Genomic DNA, 18,160 nt, shown 5'->3' with positions numbered 1-18,160 from the left:
CTGCCTACCTCACCCGTGTCCACTTCCAGCCACAAGCCTCCACTATTCATCACACTCATTCAACCCCCCTTCTCTCTCTCTCTGTCCCTCTCTGTCTCTCTCTGTCTCTCTCTGTCTCTCTCTCGTTCATTATTTTCCTCACTTGTCATTCCACAAAACTTGTCTTTTTTTCAGCTTCTCTCTATTTTGAATAGTTGTTTTTTTCCCCCACCCTGTCTGTGTCTGTGTGTGTGTGTGTGTGTGTACAGTGTGTCTCCGTGTTGTCTCAGCTCTGCTCCTTAATTTCTCCTTTAGGGTGGAGAAAGCCAAGAGTCCTGGGAGCCATGGGGTTGCAAACGGCGCTTTGATTGTGCGGCGGTGGTGGTGGCAGTGGTGGTGGTGTTGTTGTGGGGTCGGCGTGTGTGCTTAAGCAGACACACATCCAAGATATTCTTGCAGCCGTTCCCTGAAGATTTGCATCATGCTGAGCCACAGAGGAGAGGGTAGTCTTTTTCCAACAATTCCTCCCCCTCTTCCTCCTCCTCTTCCTCCTCCTCCTCCTCCATCAACCCCTCTTCCACCTCTCGGCATCTCTTTCACTCTTTCACTCTTTCTCATTGTCCTCTTGGTTTCTCTCTTCATTTTTTTCCTCCATCACCTTCAGCTGTTCATTCTCTTCTCTCCCAAGACAGCTTGGTCTCCTCACCAGTTATTTCTCTACCTTTCAGCTCCCACTGCAGCTTTCAAAATGCCTTCCCCTTTCTCTCTCTCCCTCTATCTCCCTCTATCTCACTTTCTTTCTCTCTCTCTCTCTCTCTCTCTCTCTCTCTCTCTCTCTCTCTCTCTCTCTCTCTCTCTCTCTCTCTCTCTCTCTCTCTCTCTCTCTCTCTACCCCATGCTGTCTTCTCTTTTTCTCCTTCGTCCCTTTCTGCCAGCCTGATTGTGACCAGCTGCTTTCCCCCTCTCTGCGCCTCATTCACACCTTCACGGGCGGATTGCATCTCTGTTCTACAGTCTGCCCGGGGAACAGAGGGCTGATCTCCTCACTGTATCAGCAGAAGCTGTGCTGGAACATGCACTAGTTGACATTTTGATAAAGGCCCATTGGTATTCCGATTAGAAGGCAAGAGTGGTGGAACAACAGATCTGAGTGAGCCCTGCTCTTCGCTAGACAACCTATCAGCCGTGCACGCAATGTCCGGCTTTTACGTTGTGATTTTGCTTTGCTTTGTTTTGTTTTCATTATTTCTGGTTTTACCTGGTGAGGTGGTTGTTTGGATGTCAAAAGAGGAAACCAAGTTTTACCTGGCTCCATCTGGCTCAGAGTTGGAGTGACATGAAACTATATTTTCACAAAAGTATTTTTTTACTAAAAAGAAATGGTGAGAAAATAAGGATGTGAACGTATAAGTATGTTCTCCTCCTACTCTTCTCAGTGGGAGATACATCACAATAACCTGTTCTGTTCTAATTAAATGATGTAATCATATTCACATTAGATTAATGGGTCCCAGATTAAGCAGACCACTAGGGAACATTAGCCTTGAGTGCCGCCCTCCGTCTCACAGCACACTCCAGCATGACACAAAACAATCTCTTGAAAGCACAGACATGCACACTATCAACGCGCTGCCACGTACTGTATGTGCAAACCCAGAAAAACAAACATGCACCTGGAAAAAAGAAAACGTGACTTTTCTCTTCTGAAATGACTGTACAGTTGAAGAACGTGTCTAACACACTCCTAACATGAAGGCCATTGTTTCTTTAAATATAGATTACAAATCCACCTCTCCTGATAAATTCTTAATTATGAAAACCAAACAGTGTCTCCCGCTACAGCACATCACTTAGATAAGCTGCTAAAACAAATTCTCTGTAGACCCTCTCAATCTGTTCCTAGAGGGTTTCTTCATGTTTTCTGTGCCACCAGAAATGCCTTAGGAATGCACATATTTGTTTATGTCATTGAAAGGGTCTATAACTATTTTCACAGTTCAAATTCTCAGCAATATTCTTTGAACAATGTTGTTGAGACAGTGTGAAGAACAGAAGGATCTGTTATTTGTTCTGATATAGACTGCACTTGACCATGCAGTAGGCAGGAAAAAAAAGTTTTGACGTGTTTTTTTGTTTTTTTTTAGGCCCAAGAGCCCCATTTTGCTTGAATGAAATAACAAAAAGACAAAAAAAGAAGGACGGGGCACGTGAAGAAATTTGAAAAGCTTTACGACTGAACCTGGTGTAACCTAGCCTGACTCTCGCCAGACCCTTGTAGTTCCGCCATGCTCCACCAGAGGCGTTTCGCTGAGCTCCACACAAGGGTCTGGACGCGAGGGCAATCCAAACCCCTGGCGGTTGCTCAAAAAATGAGCAACCAATCAGGAGCGCCGAAGCGAGTGTTTGATTCAAATAACAATGGCGGCACGCAGCGAGGAGTCTTGTGCTGACATTGATTCTGCTATTTCAACCGTTTTGTCGGATCTATCGAGTATTCATTCTTTAAAAGATTAACAGAGAATAGTTTTGAAGACATTTATTGGTGGCAAGGATGTTTTTACTCTTCTTCCGACCGGGTTTGGCAAGAGCTTGAAGAAGCCGAGCACGTCATTCAAGATAACAGGCAAGTGGTTTATCAAATCACATGCGAGGATGTTTTACAAGGACCCGCCTTCAGAAATACATCTCCTATCGAGAAGTCCCAGATCCTTGTGTGAAGCAGACAGCGAACTACAGGATCTGGCGAAAGTCAGGTTAGGTGTAACCTCAGTGTTTCCCACACATAGACAAATTTGTGGCGGTGCGCCACAGATTCAGCACCGGCCGCCACATATTGCGTTTCATTATTCTTTTATTTATTTATTTATTTATTCTTATTTTGAAACGCTATTGAAAAACACGCAGCATTCGTAAAGCTGAATTTCCTTTCCCTGCGCTCCCTCTCTGTCACTCGCGCGTCTGTCTGTCTGTCTCTCATACACATACACTCATACACATACACACACACACACACACACACACACACACACACACACACACACACACACACACACACACACACACACACACACACACACACACACACACACACACACACACACACACACACACACACACACACGCACAGCCCCTATCCTCCGTGCACACCGCGGCTGTCTGTCTCCATGAAAACCAACGAGATCATACCTGGAAGCGTGGTCGGTGGTCGCACTGATGCACCTGACGCTGCTCGGGTAGAAGCATAAAGTTCTCCCGCAACTTTTGTAGTCTATGCGTGCAACTTAATTACCAAACAGTAGAAGTAAACTCATTCTCCTTGGCCCGCTCTCGTGCGCGCTCAATAGACAGCCGCCCTCCACATGCACATTTAATCCAAATAAAACATTCACAATCGTGGACGTATTGACGCACAGAAGACGACTAGCTAAATTACTGTTATATTCGGTTAGCATCATTAGTAGGCTATGCTGCAGACATTTGATTAAAACTCTTGCATTCAAGTTGATTGACCAACAATGTTTTTCAACTCCAAGACTTAAAAGGGCCTGTCCCAAGGACAAAAAGTATTAGCTTACCTTGAAACTTAAACACATGTGGGGAAACTGAACAGTCCAACCAGTAGAGTATGATAAGCTTAGCCTGCTATGTTTACAATATTTTGAGGCTTCAACCAGACAGCTGAATTTAAGAAGTGGAGTTGTAATATGAGTAGTAGGCTATAATCTGCATAAAGTTTGCTGTTATGAGATGAATATCAGAAATGTCAGTATAGGCCCCCCCCCCCCCCCCCCCGTCAGACAATGGGCGACCACCACACATTGCCTTCTAATCTGTGGGAAACACTGAACCTGCATTGTGTGGAACCACCGTGGTCCAGCCCTGCACACGCCCGAACTCGAATCCGTGAAACAGCAGCACCTCGGATCGGGAGTCGAGCACGCTAACAAACCAGCTAAAAGCCCAGGCTACTAGCTTTCATCCCAGCTCTTGAGGCGTCGGGGAGTGAGGTTTACTAACGTTCGACAAGTACAGCTAACTAGCTGGCATCCGTTACACTGGCAGCCACAGTTTCAACATCATTTGGATAGCCAGTGACATCACGTCCTCTTTTCTTTCATCTCACCAATGTGAAGGAAATTACCTGTGTAGGAAATCACTAAGAGAATGGAGAGAGATCTTTTGGCTTGTCTTGAAATAACACATTTCACATCATTTTGCCTGTAATCAATGAAACACATTAATATTCTGGGGTCTGTTGTTGCCAGTTTCCTCTCTGTCTGAATGCGGCTTTAGGCATGCTTTAGGCAATGACGTACAAGTGAGTTTGATACTGGCCAAATCATATTCATTGTTCAGCTGCTCATAAACATCTAAGTTGGGAATTACAAATGAATGTTTCAAAGTCTAAAACACAAATAATTAGTCACCGAGAGACAAAAACAACTCACTGACTTGTGTAGGCACCCAAGGGACCTGCCCCAATCAAACCATCAGAAAGCCAAAAGATGACGCTTGCATGTCAGACTGCTTGTCTGCCTTAGCTACCAGCAAAGCAATGGTTTATAACAGGGGTCTCAAACTCGCGGCCCGCGGGCCAATTGCGGCCCGCGAGATGATATTTTGCGGCCCCCGGCCTGAAGTCGAAGCTTAATGTTAGTGCGGCCCGCGCAAGCATCTGGGCATTTTATATTTTGTAACAATCGTAGGCTGGGCTCTATGGCTGCGCTACCATAGCTCAGGCTCGTGACAACAACACGAATTAGCAATTGTTTACTTGCAACATGTTTCAGCCCGCAACTTTCTGTCAAAATAATAATGCCTAAGTCGCCACTTGAGGGTATTTTTTTATGCGATAAACGACACGGGTTAAAACAGACGGGAGGTACGGTGACAAGTCTCATTTGTAGCCTAGACTCCACCTGCTAGACATCAAGTGTTTCGATTCAAGCAACGTTTTCACTAACTAGCCCCCTCGTTAAACTGCAGGAGACGTGCGGTTTGTAATGACGCGAAAGCAATGCATGCACCATGCAGGACATAGTTTTGCACAAACTGAAGCAGAAATACATCAAATGTTGAAACAAAAAATCACGTTTCATGAGGTCTTGGGTCTGTTATTCACATAATCTGATTCTGAAGTATGTCTGCCTTTTGGAGATTATGATCGATCGTAATTGACAGTGATCTGGGTGCGTCTGTGAAGGTGCGTCTTTAGAGTGAACGACAGTGTTTTCTAGCGGCTACCATACTTCGACCCTCTGCCCAACATAATGGAGGTGCCAGTGGTAATTGAGATGATAGTGTCCTGGACCCCGTACAGACAGCTGAAAAACTACAAAGTCACTTGACAGGCACTGATTTGACCAGGCTATTTCATTGTATACAAAAGCGTTGTGTTAGTAGCCTAGTAGGCGTAGCCATAGTTTACTGTTGTTACATTTTACTGTTTTGCTGTTAATTTCTTATGTAGGGGAAAGGACAAAAAAAGTAAAGTAAAACTGCTCAAATATGTTCAACATTCAGTATTTACTGAGAGGTGCACATTCGAGGTGGGGGGGGGGATTGGGGCAACCTATGCGGCCCCCCAACCAGTTGATGTTGGTTACAGTGGCCCCCAGCTCATTTGAGTTTGAGACCCCTGGTTTATAACATAGCGCATATTACCACCGTGTCACCAGTGTCTCCATTTACATTACTCGGTGTAAAGGAAGTGCTTTTGCAATTGGTTTGCCTATTGTGTATGTGAAGGCTGCAGAACAGATCTGTGACAGACGAACTGGAGGGAGAGAAGGAGAAAGACGAGGGAATTAAGCCAAATATGAGAGCGAGCGCGCGCAGTGCCGTGCTATAGCGCCTGGGGCGCTAGCTGTTAAAACAATGCTCAGGGATTCTGTCAGAAGAGCAAATAATCACACAAGTGATTGAAACAGTCGGAAAAAAATAATAGAAAGCACTAGACAGAGCAAAGGTGAGCAACAGCCAATGCCAACGGTGTTCATTAAACTGTCCTTGAAGATAAAATATAAATGCCCATGGCTATCAATCCTTAATGTCAGTGAATAAAATATGACAACTTGTCTCACATCTTAACTGAATACCAATTGGCTTCATCTGATAATATAAGTAGACTTCATCTGATAATTCAGCTTTGCGATCGGCTACCATGCACTATGCATTATTTTTCGGGGGTATGGTAGGTGTTCTTTGTAAAGTAACTGTGAGTTCCCTTCAAATACATTCAGTAGTTTCTGAATCTTTTAAAGTGATGCAAGAACTCCAGGTCTTAGAGGGCAGCCATTTTGAGTGTTTTTCATGAATTCTCCAACTCCGGAAGGTTCTGTAACCTGAATGGAAAGGCGGTGCTTTGCCTCGGCAGCCTTTTCATCCTGCAAACTGTCTAACCTCTCAGTTGCAGAAACTAAGATTAAAATCTTTACAAGCTCTTTAGGGACTTAATGAAATGTTCATTTATCGAGCATGAATCGTGCCGATATACCAACACCGCAAAATCCTTCTTGCTGATTACTTTTTAATTATACAAGGTGATATCATTAGTCTTGTATCCTGGCTACTATCAACCTTGGTCACTGGGAAATGCCTGCGTGGCCTTGTACGGATAAGTGTTTCAGAATTACCTAATCTTATCACGCCATCATGACTCATGATGAAATTATAGGGCAAAACTCTAGACAAGCCGAGAAAGGAAAGGTGAGGAAGATGAAAAAAACCGCACCAATACCTTGAAAATGAAAGGTCTCCATGATAGCAGATAGAGTTTCCACAGGGGTGGAACGTGTGCTTATAGTCTAACCTTCCTGAAAGCTTCTGATTTGACCAAGATATCACAAAAAGACAAAACTATTCTACTTACTTTCAGAACCGCAAGGCGATGAAACAGTATCCCACGTGCAACCAGTAGTCTTTCTGTTCGTCTGTAATGTCCCATTGACTGCATTTGACAAAAAAAAAAAAAAAAGAAAGAGAAAAAAAAAAAACATTGTGTTAATCGTGTCCAAACACACTTGTTTATAGACTGTTTTTATAGGAAATGGAATACTGGGCAAACATTTCATGTTGTGACAAGGGATTGATTTAAAGCTGTGACAGCTGGCTTGTAAGCTGACAAGTTGACATTCTGGTACATTTCAAGGTAGATTCTGCCTTGATTCTTTCCTGACCCCTGCCCTTGGACTGGACAGGCGCAGTCACTCCACTGCCATCTTATTACTGTTTTCCATGTGGAGGTGTACGTTTCTCTCATTTGGCGCATGGGAGTAGTTTCACTATTTTGCAATTGAACCCGCTTTTATTGTGAAAGGATGCTTTGTGCTAACATGCCAGCGGCTTTGTCTTCTCTGGTCAGAGACAGTAAACACTAGTGGTCTGTATGTAACTGTAGGTGGGGAATACATGTTTATCAGCACTAATTTATGCAAATGTGCTGGTGTCATGCATTATGCATAATACATTGTGTATTGAGGTCACAGAATAACACCATAGTTCGGATCAATTTCCAGCAATACTCTTACTCTTGGAAACGCTTACAGACAGAGAGAAGAAACGTCTCAGACTCCCATAATTTCCTGACATATAGTGTACTGGTCATACCTCTGTGCACATAAAACTAGGTAACATGATGTGTGTGTGTGTTTATGTGTGTGTGTGCTGTTTGTTTGTGTATGTGAGGGTGTGTGTTCTCATTTCGTCCCTGTCAGGTGAGAGGGATTACACACTGTGCTGCAGACAGACGCAGAGAGCTTCGGCTTGATGGATGCTGTTTGAACTGGAGAGAGGGACCTTCTTTTTATTCCACTAAGCACTTTCTATCAGGAAGCTCCTCACAGGCAGTGATAGACTGGAAGGTCTTGGCTCGGCACAATAGCATCAACTGTCAAGTCTCCGGGTATGGAACTTCAAAAGGAGAGCTTCTGGCAGTTTAACATCACAGACATATAGAGTTCTTCTTCAGTTAAGCTTCTTGCATTCCAGCAACACCATCTCTCTCTCCTCTCCATTTTTTCCCTCTCTCCCTATAATTGTATTCCTTCCAAATGTCGGTTTTCCTGGTGCACATGGCCAAGAACAACATTGAAAATCATTTCAACGTTTTTGGGAACAGGTGCAAACCTGGCAAAGTTGTACTATGGGCCTCCGCTGCTCCATGCATGCTTGAGATAAGGATATGAGACAGGGTGACACCAAGAGCGATCCTAGTTGAAAACCGGTTGTTCTAGTGAACAGTGTAATGTACTCACAATTTGAAGAAACTCTCATATAGCAATCCATGAGCGCTGTCTTTTCGGAGCCTCATTATATCTTTCCAAATCACAAATTCATGAAGTTTTCCCATGCCACGGTTCCCAAGATGGAACCCTTCAGCATGTTCTGTGATAATGAAGCTTTAAGCCATTGCCATCACAATGCCGCATACATTTTTAAATGCTACTGAGAAAAAGTTACTGTTTCCAGAGAGATGGTTTTCTTGACCTCCACGTTCTGTTATGTCACCAGACTGATGATGAGTGTAAATCAGGATTGGGAGATATGCGGACCGATGATTTGACTCAATTATGCTGTTCTACTATGGCAGCGCAGCCCGAACCCCCTGTGTGTTTGGAGCCTACATTGATCAAAATGGACCCCAGGAAAGAGGCACCACATTAGAATTTACAACCGGCGCTTTCAAAACGGTTCAGTGGGATGTGTTGTGAAGCCCCTGAAGCAGGAACATGGTGACGCTAATCATAACTTTTTCACTACCTGGGAAATAGAAACGCTCCAATTTCAATGCACAATATCTATGTTTACTTTTAATGTGGAAATTATAAGCAGCAGGGCTTTGCACATTTGTATACAAAGAGAAATTGGTTTTGTGGTTGAGGGTTAATGAATCCACTGTAAAATGATGTCGCTATGGAGGTGTAACATGGACACCTGTCCACTGGGAAACGCTGAGTACACAAAACACTGTCACATACGCACAAACAAAATAATTAAGCTCTGATTGCATGCAGGAGATGTGATGAGCATTTACTCCTCACGCATCAAAACAAAACACATTAAATCCCTAAATCCATCTCACAATCATATGCCTAATTACCTTGAATCATGCATGTCTGCTGAAAGACACACTTCTATTACGTTCTCAAGTTTAGGTCTTTAAAGTAAATACAAAGAAAGCTGACAGTGTTTGGATGGGTCTGTGTGTGTTTGTGTGTGACACTGCAATAGCCTAAATATAACATATTTTAATAGTATTAATTAATATGTTATACTATGCCTATTTTCATGAACCTATTCATAATTAGTGTGATCCTCATTCATAATTAGGCTGTAATGAGGCTTTAGACATGCACTGACAACATCCATCCTCTTTGATTATAACTATTGATTCTAAAACAATCATATCTAATCAGAAAATCTTCCCCTTGAATCACAGAACATTTTGCTCAGCATGGTTAACAAATTGCTAATATATGTAAGGGTGATGCCAGTTATCAGAAAATACAGGGCGAACAGGACAAAAGAAAGAGCTCTCTTCAAGATTTTGTGGACATATTAGGTATGCAATTTTGAGGACAATAGGTATGCGATTTCAATTGACATAAGGCATATAGATTTACATGGTTTCATTTACGCAATATGGCATGACTTACGAGAGAGACATTAACTAATTGAGTTAGATGTACACAAAAGATCTATGAATTGAATCCATAACTTGGTCATAGAATGTGTATGTACACAGACATCTTGAGCTTTCAAAGACATTTGAACTGACACCGACGCCTATGAACGCTCGAGCAGCCTCGGCAAAAAAGCCTCTGCATTCAGTAACCCGCCGGCGTGTATCGAACCTGCAGGCTACTTTTCCGCAGGGCTCGAGGATGAGGCAATGGTAATGATGACAGCTAGGCGTCAGAGGGACGTCCTCTTTGGGCAAAGCCGCGCTGAGCCCCCTTCATGCCAGACCTTTCATCTCCTCTCCTCCGTCACAGCACTTCCTTGGCATGACTCATCGGGGGCAGGATGGATGAAAAGCTGAGCCTCTGCTTCCACTTTGAATGCGCTGGGAGTGTGGACGGAGGAGTGAGACAATCACGGCCCAAATTGGTGGGGAGTCGGCTACCCATCAGTCCATATCAGTGATAGCCCACAACATCCTCTCACATTACATTACGCGAGATGTCAGAGGGGGGATAGATTTCGATAGATTGCATTATCAAAGGCATGTTGGTAAACAGAGTTGTTACAATGTCAAACTAGTGAGGTCTCCAAGGAGTGCTTTTCAAATAGGCACCAGTCAATCATTTATGGAAGGAATGGAAGTAGGCTACAAAAAATCAGAATGTATCAGAATTTGGAATGCCCGGAGTTCTTTTAACTTCTGATTGATAATTGTATTTTTTTAGGGTTTTAGATGTAAGCCACAGTACTAACCTGTAAATTGCTTTTAACCAACCAAGAATACCTCTAATAAACTGGAATGCAAGAAAGTGCTTGGTCAGGTGCGGTTCACCAACGTGAGCAGGCAGGGGAATAGGCTACTGCATGTCGACCTTGGCTTCAAAACAGTCCAACAGTACCTTCCAGAGTTGGAGCAGTGGCTATATCTCAAAAGCTCTACAGAGCTATTCAACTAGCGGCCCACTGGATTACATTGAGCTGTCAGATAACCCACAGGAAGTCCAAATTGGCAGGAGTAACAATTCAATGTAGTTTACTTTACGAATTATGAAATATGACAGAAATTAGATGATAGTGATGGTTGGCTTATCACTTGATTGAGGCATTACAATGCTGCTTATTGTTTGTCAGGATACTGTTTCACTGATTTCTTTTGAAAATATGAGCTATGACAGAAGTTGGGTGTGAATGCTATTTCACCCTGTTTGAAATTGTTTTGAGAGCTTATTGATCCATCTCAAAATAAAGGAATGTCCACCATGTTGTTTGTGAATCTGAACTTATTAAATGTAGCTGGATACTCATGCATCTTTCTTATAGCCACAATAGGTGTAACAGCATACTTTGGATGGTCTGTGAAGACCCAGTGGTTTCCCTGTCTGGCCCACGTGGTAATGAAGTTAAATAGCCTTGCTCTAGGAACAGGTAATAATTGGAAATAAATTGTTATACCCTCTAAATTTGTAGGCTGCAGTTAACGCTGATCACATGCCTTTAGTCTACACAGGTTGTTGTTTACACAACATATTTCCCAGCGATTTTAATCCATTTCAAGGACATGACTTTTAACTTGTAATACGTGCGGTTGTAGCCTATTTGCATGACATTAAATATAGCCTGCTGGAAAAAAAAGTTCATTGTGAATTACTTCATAGAAAAAAGGAACTGTAGCCTATGCTGATATTTCAAAAGGAGCAGGAGTTGGCCAAACATTAAGAACTAGGTTTCTGCTTTCAGCAAGCACACACACTAATTATATGACATCAAATAAATTATAGGCTAATGTTAAACCTAGTTCTAATGAAAATGAATAACGAATGGAATAGTATCACCAAACTTAAATAATCTTTAAGTTACACCTCTTTAAGCACCTACAGTAGGCCTAGTGCTCTACACATTTTATAGAACTAACAGTGGCATGATTCAAATAGCATATGAAACAGCTAAATACAAATGTACCGTAGCCAGCTTAATAAACTAAAATGTACCCTTCTGGCAGACCTGTAGCTTGTGTTCACTGTGACCAGAAACTATACGACCTCTGTACTCGTATGAGCAAAATAAAACATGGCATGTTAGTTACCTGAAGGTTCAGAAGAGAATCATAGTTCCATCGTTGTTGTTGTCATCTGGGAAGCAAGGAGTCCCTTTTCGCGACAATTTATTAACAATGGCAGTCAGCCTAATTCTCCAATGCAGTCCAAACGTAGCCTACAGCATTGTTTGAGCAACTCCGCTTGCAAAATCCAAAATGCACTGTCAACGACGTTGCTAAGAGGGCGAGCAGGCATGGCTTCGCCACTTGACTGAAAATTAACGTGACTTGTATGCCTAGTTATGTATACGATAACTTCACTCATCTAAACTCCAATGTCCCAGAGATTAAGCTAACCATGAAAACGTAGGCCTAGGCTACATTATTCTGCAGCAAATTCAGTCTAGCCGTCTGCTAACTTCCATCTTCTTTCTTCTTCCTCCCTCTCCTTCCAGTTTCTGGTTTAAAGGTCAACTTACACTTCATAACTAGTAAACTTGCAGAGAATAATTCAAATACAGACCATGGAAATTAAATAAATGTTTGGCATGGCACATTCAAATACATATTTCATACATTCGTTAATATTTTTTTGTAGGCACATTTAAGAAATTCATACTAGCCTGCATGTATGTTGTGCTGCAAATAGGCCTAAACATGTTATGCTTTATATTTTTATGTAGGCTAGACATACCTCGTCATCACCAAATTGGACCTGGCCTATAGTGTACAGCTGACAGGAAGTTATTCACAACTGTGTGCTTCTTGTTTGTTCAAATCCTGCTGTTTCTCCTCATTAAAAGGCTAACTTCATGTAGGCTAAGGGATAACGGCCGACGAGGTGACCTGTTCGATGGAAATAATGGTGAGGTGGACGTTTAGAACTCTGGTGACGCGCGAAGCACAATGTACGCCTATGTAGCCTATACAGTATGTATCATTTATTTTGCACAATCTATCTGTCTGTCTATCTATCTACTGTATGTATCTGTCTATAAATCATGTAGAATGTCACAATATACTTAATTTAAGTTAAACATTGGTGAGAAATATTGCTTAGTTCGAGTGCAGGGTTAACATAATCATAGCAGTCTATCATGATTTACAAAGCTTTACAGAGTCTTTATCTGGTTGTTATGTTTGTGAATGAATAAGACATGCGGCATATTGATTATTTACAAAGTGAGATTTATGTCATTTTCTACTCAGATGTGTTATTCATTTAAGCGGTGTGTTAAACCAAGCAAAGCTTAGGCCTACCTGTAGCTTATTGGTGTCAATTAGCTACATTACTGCTCACCACAAGATACTATACATGTGTGAGACAGCACCGGGGACATGGGACAAAAATCGAACTGAGTATAAATATGCAAACTCTCTCACACACACACGCGCACACACACACACACACACACACACACACACACACACACACACACACACACACACACACACACACACACACACACACATTCCAGGTGGTTCATGTGACTGATAACCTTTTCTAAAGTTGAGTCATTCCTTCCTGCTTATTGTTGATTTGACTGATGTTGCTGGGGTCTGAAGGCCCTTCTAACTGATAACACCATTATCAAGCTCCACAGATTAGATTGAGATCACAACTTTAATTACCCAATTGATCTGATACAATCTCCATGGTGGTTATGTGCGCCACATGCCTACAATGGGCTTTGGTGGCCTCAGTGACCATGGATGCATTGCATTGCATAATGTGGACCAAATTAATCCAAGACAACTGGTGTGAGACTGCAGCTTTATTCTCCATATCGGTGTAGCATTACCCAAACAAAATGCAAATCAACGAGCCCACATACAGTACATACTCTTAAGGCCTAGGCCATATTTATGTTGATTTCCCCCCATGGGTCAGCAGCACCATCAGATAACTTATAACGAACAAACTTCTCACTAATTCTCACAGAGGGAGGCTTCCGGGACAGAGAAGAATGAAGGGACATTCTCATAGCACATAGGCATGGTTAGAGTAAACATTTCATTAAATGAGAAACTTACATAAAAACGATACTATAGTAACCATGTGGGTGGATGCTGCCTTTTGGCATGAAGGGGGAAAAAAATCTGACCTGAATGTCGACCATTGTGCTTATGCATATGCGTGTAATGAGACCATAATCCAGTTCCAATTAGCCAGTGAATTCCCCGCCAATACATGAATATACAGCACAATGACAATGAAGAGAAACATTCTGACACAGTGTAAAATCTCATCGAGCCTCATCAAGCTAACCACTCTGTTCATGTATAATAACAAGACTGGCGGCTTGTCCCCTAAGGCAATGTTCAATATGCCAACTCCACGCTTTGATACAGATATTCCTTTTAGTTAACAAGCATCGACATGGATGAGATCTGGCAAAACAAACCCTGATCAGAGCACAAACACCAGCAAACTCACTTGGCTCAGATGAAACAGCTAACTCGGTTTTGTTTTCCTCTATACCTTCTATCGTTCCCCACTTTCATGGCCAAAGATGAGAATGCATTGGGCACTGTCCAAAGAAGCAAGGACTGTCAGAGATTATTTAAATGAGATAAATAATGTCGCATTTGCAGACTCCCCCATGTGTCTCTCTGCTAATTTGTCTTTTTGGCCTGTGCCACGGAGATAACAAAGTGCTGTGTGCTGCTTTAAATGTGTTTGTTGCACTACAGACATTCCAGCCTCCTCCAGCAGCTTGTACTGCCTGCGTAGTTTGCTAATTTACCTGACGGACAGACACCATCAATAAGATGATCGCTGGCTGTCAAGTGCTGGGCAACGCAGGCAGAGCCCTTTTGTGTCATCATGAGAGACAGGAGGAGGGGGAGGGGTTGTAATCTTTCCGGGTGGAGATCTGATTTGAATACATGAGGTTGGCTGTACAGCTGCCAGCCTGCTCCTGGTCTGATGATACAGAGGTCATTGAGAGAGAGAGAAATGCCCCAAGGCTATTGAGGTGCCATTTCAATCACCTCCCTATTAGGAATCAAACAGTATGAACTATTTCATCCATTAATTATGTGTATTGATCAGATACATTTGAGTGCCGTGGCAGTTTTACAAAGCGATTTATGCCAGCTGTGTTAACTTTGATAGTGACTGTTAGCCAGACATCTTTTGATATACACCTACTGTAGACAGCGAAAAATATACAAACTCAAGAATGCATTCAACAGAATTACAATACCTCCAAATCTTTCAAGTCAACACTCTTTGACAGACATTCTTTTCAGTCAATTTTGTAACAAATAAACCTCTCTTCAAATTATAACAGTGAGGAAGAGATATAACCATAGTGCAGCCCTCACCACAAGGGAGTTCAAGTACAAAAAAGCCAACTAAGCCATCTATAAACCTGGGCCCGTATTCACAAAGATAAAATAAAAAGATAAAAACTACAATATTTTAGCTAGGAGTTTTCTCCTAAAAGTTATTCACAAAGCCTTTCAGACCTACTTTTAGTTAGGAGAAACGACAACTCCTAAACTAAAAGTGAGTATTCATTGCTATGGTTGACGTCAATACTCATGCACGAGCTTGATGAAAGTGACCACCTTGATTGACTAGTGATTATAATACGGGAATGATGGCAAAAACCTACAATGACGAGTTGAGTGACAGGTGTCAAGTCTTACTGTAGCTGGTGAGAATGCGTGCGCTATGTCGGACTATATGAAGGATGGAAGATGATGAATAAATGGGCATAGCCTATAAATTAATAAAGAGTAAAGCAAATAGCCTAGAGGATATGAAACACGGACTGGAGCAGTATCTTTGCAACATGTTTTCAATGAATCTGTAGGCCTATGAAAGCATGTAGCCTTTGCAAAGAGGAGAAACAATTTAATTTAATTTTGTCCTACAATGAGATGTTACATTTAGTTTACATGCAGTGGTGGTTTTGATTGTCGGCGGCGTTATTGCATCCCTTGCAATGCACTTACTCCCTCGCATGACAGCTCCTGTAAACGCACGTTCATTTCACTACATCGTGACGTGAAATGCCGCTAAATGCAGTTTGTGAGTTAGGAGTCCTCTCGACTTCTTTTATGCTGTCCTAGACTTATAGGAGCTACTTTTAGGCTTAAAATGCTTTGTGAATTATACTTTTAATGAGAAAATGTAGGAGTCCTAAAGTTAGGAGTGACACGCCCATTATTTTTTGGAGTTTCTCCAGTTAGGAGCTATACTTTTAGCCTTAAAATTCTTTGTGAATACGGGCCCTGTGCATCAAAACTTTTTGAAAAAAGTCACTGATGCAACTTCCATCAAATCTCAGAAACTTATATTCGAACTTATAGTTGCACACTTAAAGAACAATAGACGTCTTTCCATGAAAACCACAGGTTACACAGGCCTCAGACATTTCTATGTGTTTTTAATGTACAGTAAATTGCCAGACAGACATATTTTGACTTGTCATTCACATAGTTTACAGATCATTTGATCCAAATAGGTCTTATATAGCATAATGATATTTCACCTGTCTACATTTACAACAACAACAGCAACAACACATTGCATTTCATATAATGCTTTTCAAGGCACCCAAAACCCTTCAACCGGGAAAGGGGAACCTCAATAACCAACCACCAATGTGTGGCACCCACCTGGATTTCCCACAAGGAAGCCATTAAGCACTAACGTTCAGCACACAAGGGAGAGCGGGGGAACACATCAGTGCAGCCCACACAATGAAATTGTTTATAATCAATTAGGCCATTCTCAGCTTACAATAACAGTATCAAAATCCGAAAGACAAACACTCATAATGTATCGCACTGAATGCTGCATGCACTGTGTAATGTATATCACTAATATAAAGGTATTGGATTTCAAGGTGCTAGTTGACTCATAAGGTAAAGCCAAAGATTGTGTTGCCAATATGTGTTATGTACATTGTTACTGAATTGATTGTGCCCGCAAAATCCTGTTACCATGTCATACACCATCATCACAGGAAGATGTGGTTAATGGCAGGCTGCAGTTTAACAGGAGCAACAGTGACTTCATTGATAACATTGTTGTCACTGTTAGTCAAAATGGAAGGCTGTAAATGATCATGTGTGGTATAATCCTGGAACACCTGACCCTATCTATGGCAATCCCAAGTAAATATATCTGTGTCAAAACATCTGTGAATCTATTTTACCCCCCGACCTGGAAGATACACACAATGTTGTACAGGTAATATTTATGTAATTAAACCATAAACTTACAGCTGTTTTAACATATACATCACAGAATTATTCTGGTTTTCTTTAAGTAAAGCAAGATTTCTCCACACTTTGAAAAACATGCCATTTGAAGGATGAGAAGAACAAAAACTCACAGAAACTTAAGGAAAAGTCCTGCTTTCACCACAACACTCGTTTCTGCCTGGCTACTTTTGTGGTTTCATGACAAGAGGTTCATTCTCGGATGGCTGGACAGAGATAGTTTGGCCGTTTATGAGTTTCCTGGACAAACCTTGCGGAAACATGGCTCCACAGGGATGTGTGCGCCCCTTGATCAGGAGTGATCAAGCCTTACAGTACCTGAGCATGTCCAACAATAACACGTGGACAACAGAAATCACTGGAACATCCCCTCCTACAAGGCATCAGTGTGTGCGTACCTGTACATTGTGTGTGTGTGTGTGTGTGTGTGTGTGTGTGTGTGTGTGTGTGTGTGTGTGTGTGTGTGTGTGTGTGTGTGTGTGTGTGTGTGTATGTGTGAATACTGTGTCATTGTGTGTGTGTGTGTGTGTGTGTGCGCGCTAGTGTTCACTTGTCCATCTGTCCGTGTGCGTGTGTGTCCGTGTGTGTCCGTCTGTGTCTGTGTACAGGACACGTCTCACCAGCTGTGCTCTCCGCTGTCTGACACCGCAGGGACGCGGCCTCCCCTTTAACCCTCAGCCTAGTTTACACGTCGCCACCGCTGCTTGCCCGCTGAACCGTGCCCGCTGCCGCCCTCTCTCTCTGGAGCCCCGCTCCCCCCCGCATGTGGCACTGCCCGGACCCATCCCCACAGCGGCCTCCCCCGACTGGTGGCTCATTATGGCATAAGCCAGTTTGCTCATGCGTGACCACTCTCCGCACTCTCCTTTGGTAATTACTGCAGTTGGACGCAGGGTGCAAGGCCAGTGGGCACCACCTCCTAGGATGGGTCGATTGACACTACTGAGTCTGGCTACATCAGGCTCTTATGCATCCATATGTGTAGACCATGAAAAGGATGTATATAGACACACATACAAAATCAGGTAGACAGATTCATCTGTTGTCCACTATTTCTTCAGTGTGTTCTGATGTGATATGTTTGAATTGGGTGGAGTTGGGGATATAGTATACATGCATACAGTACACACACACACACACACACACAAATATATATGTATATATAATGTGCAATATATGTGGTTCTATGCCCACATTATTTGCTGTTGAACATGGAGTAAT

The sequence above is a fragment of the Sardina pilchardus genome, chromosome 2 (genome assembly GCF_963854185.1).
Source record: "Sardina pilchardus chromosome 2, fSarPil1.1, whole genome shotgun sequence".
Lineage (NCBI taxonomy): Eukaryota > Metazoa > Chordata > Actinopteri > Clupeiformes > Clupeidae > Sardina > Sardina pilchardus.
This window is presented reverse-complemented; position numbering follows the sequence as displayed.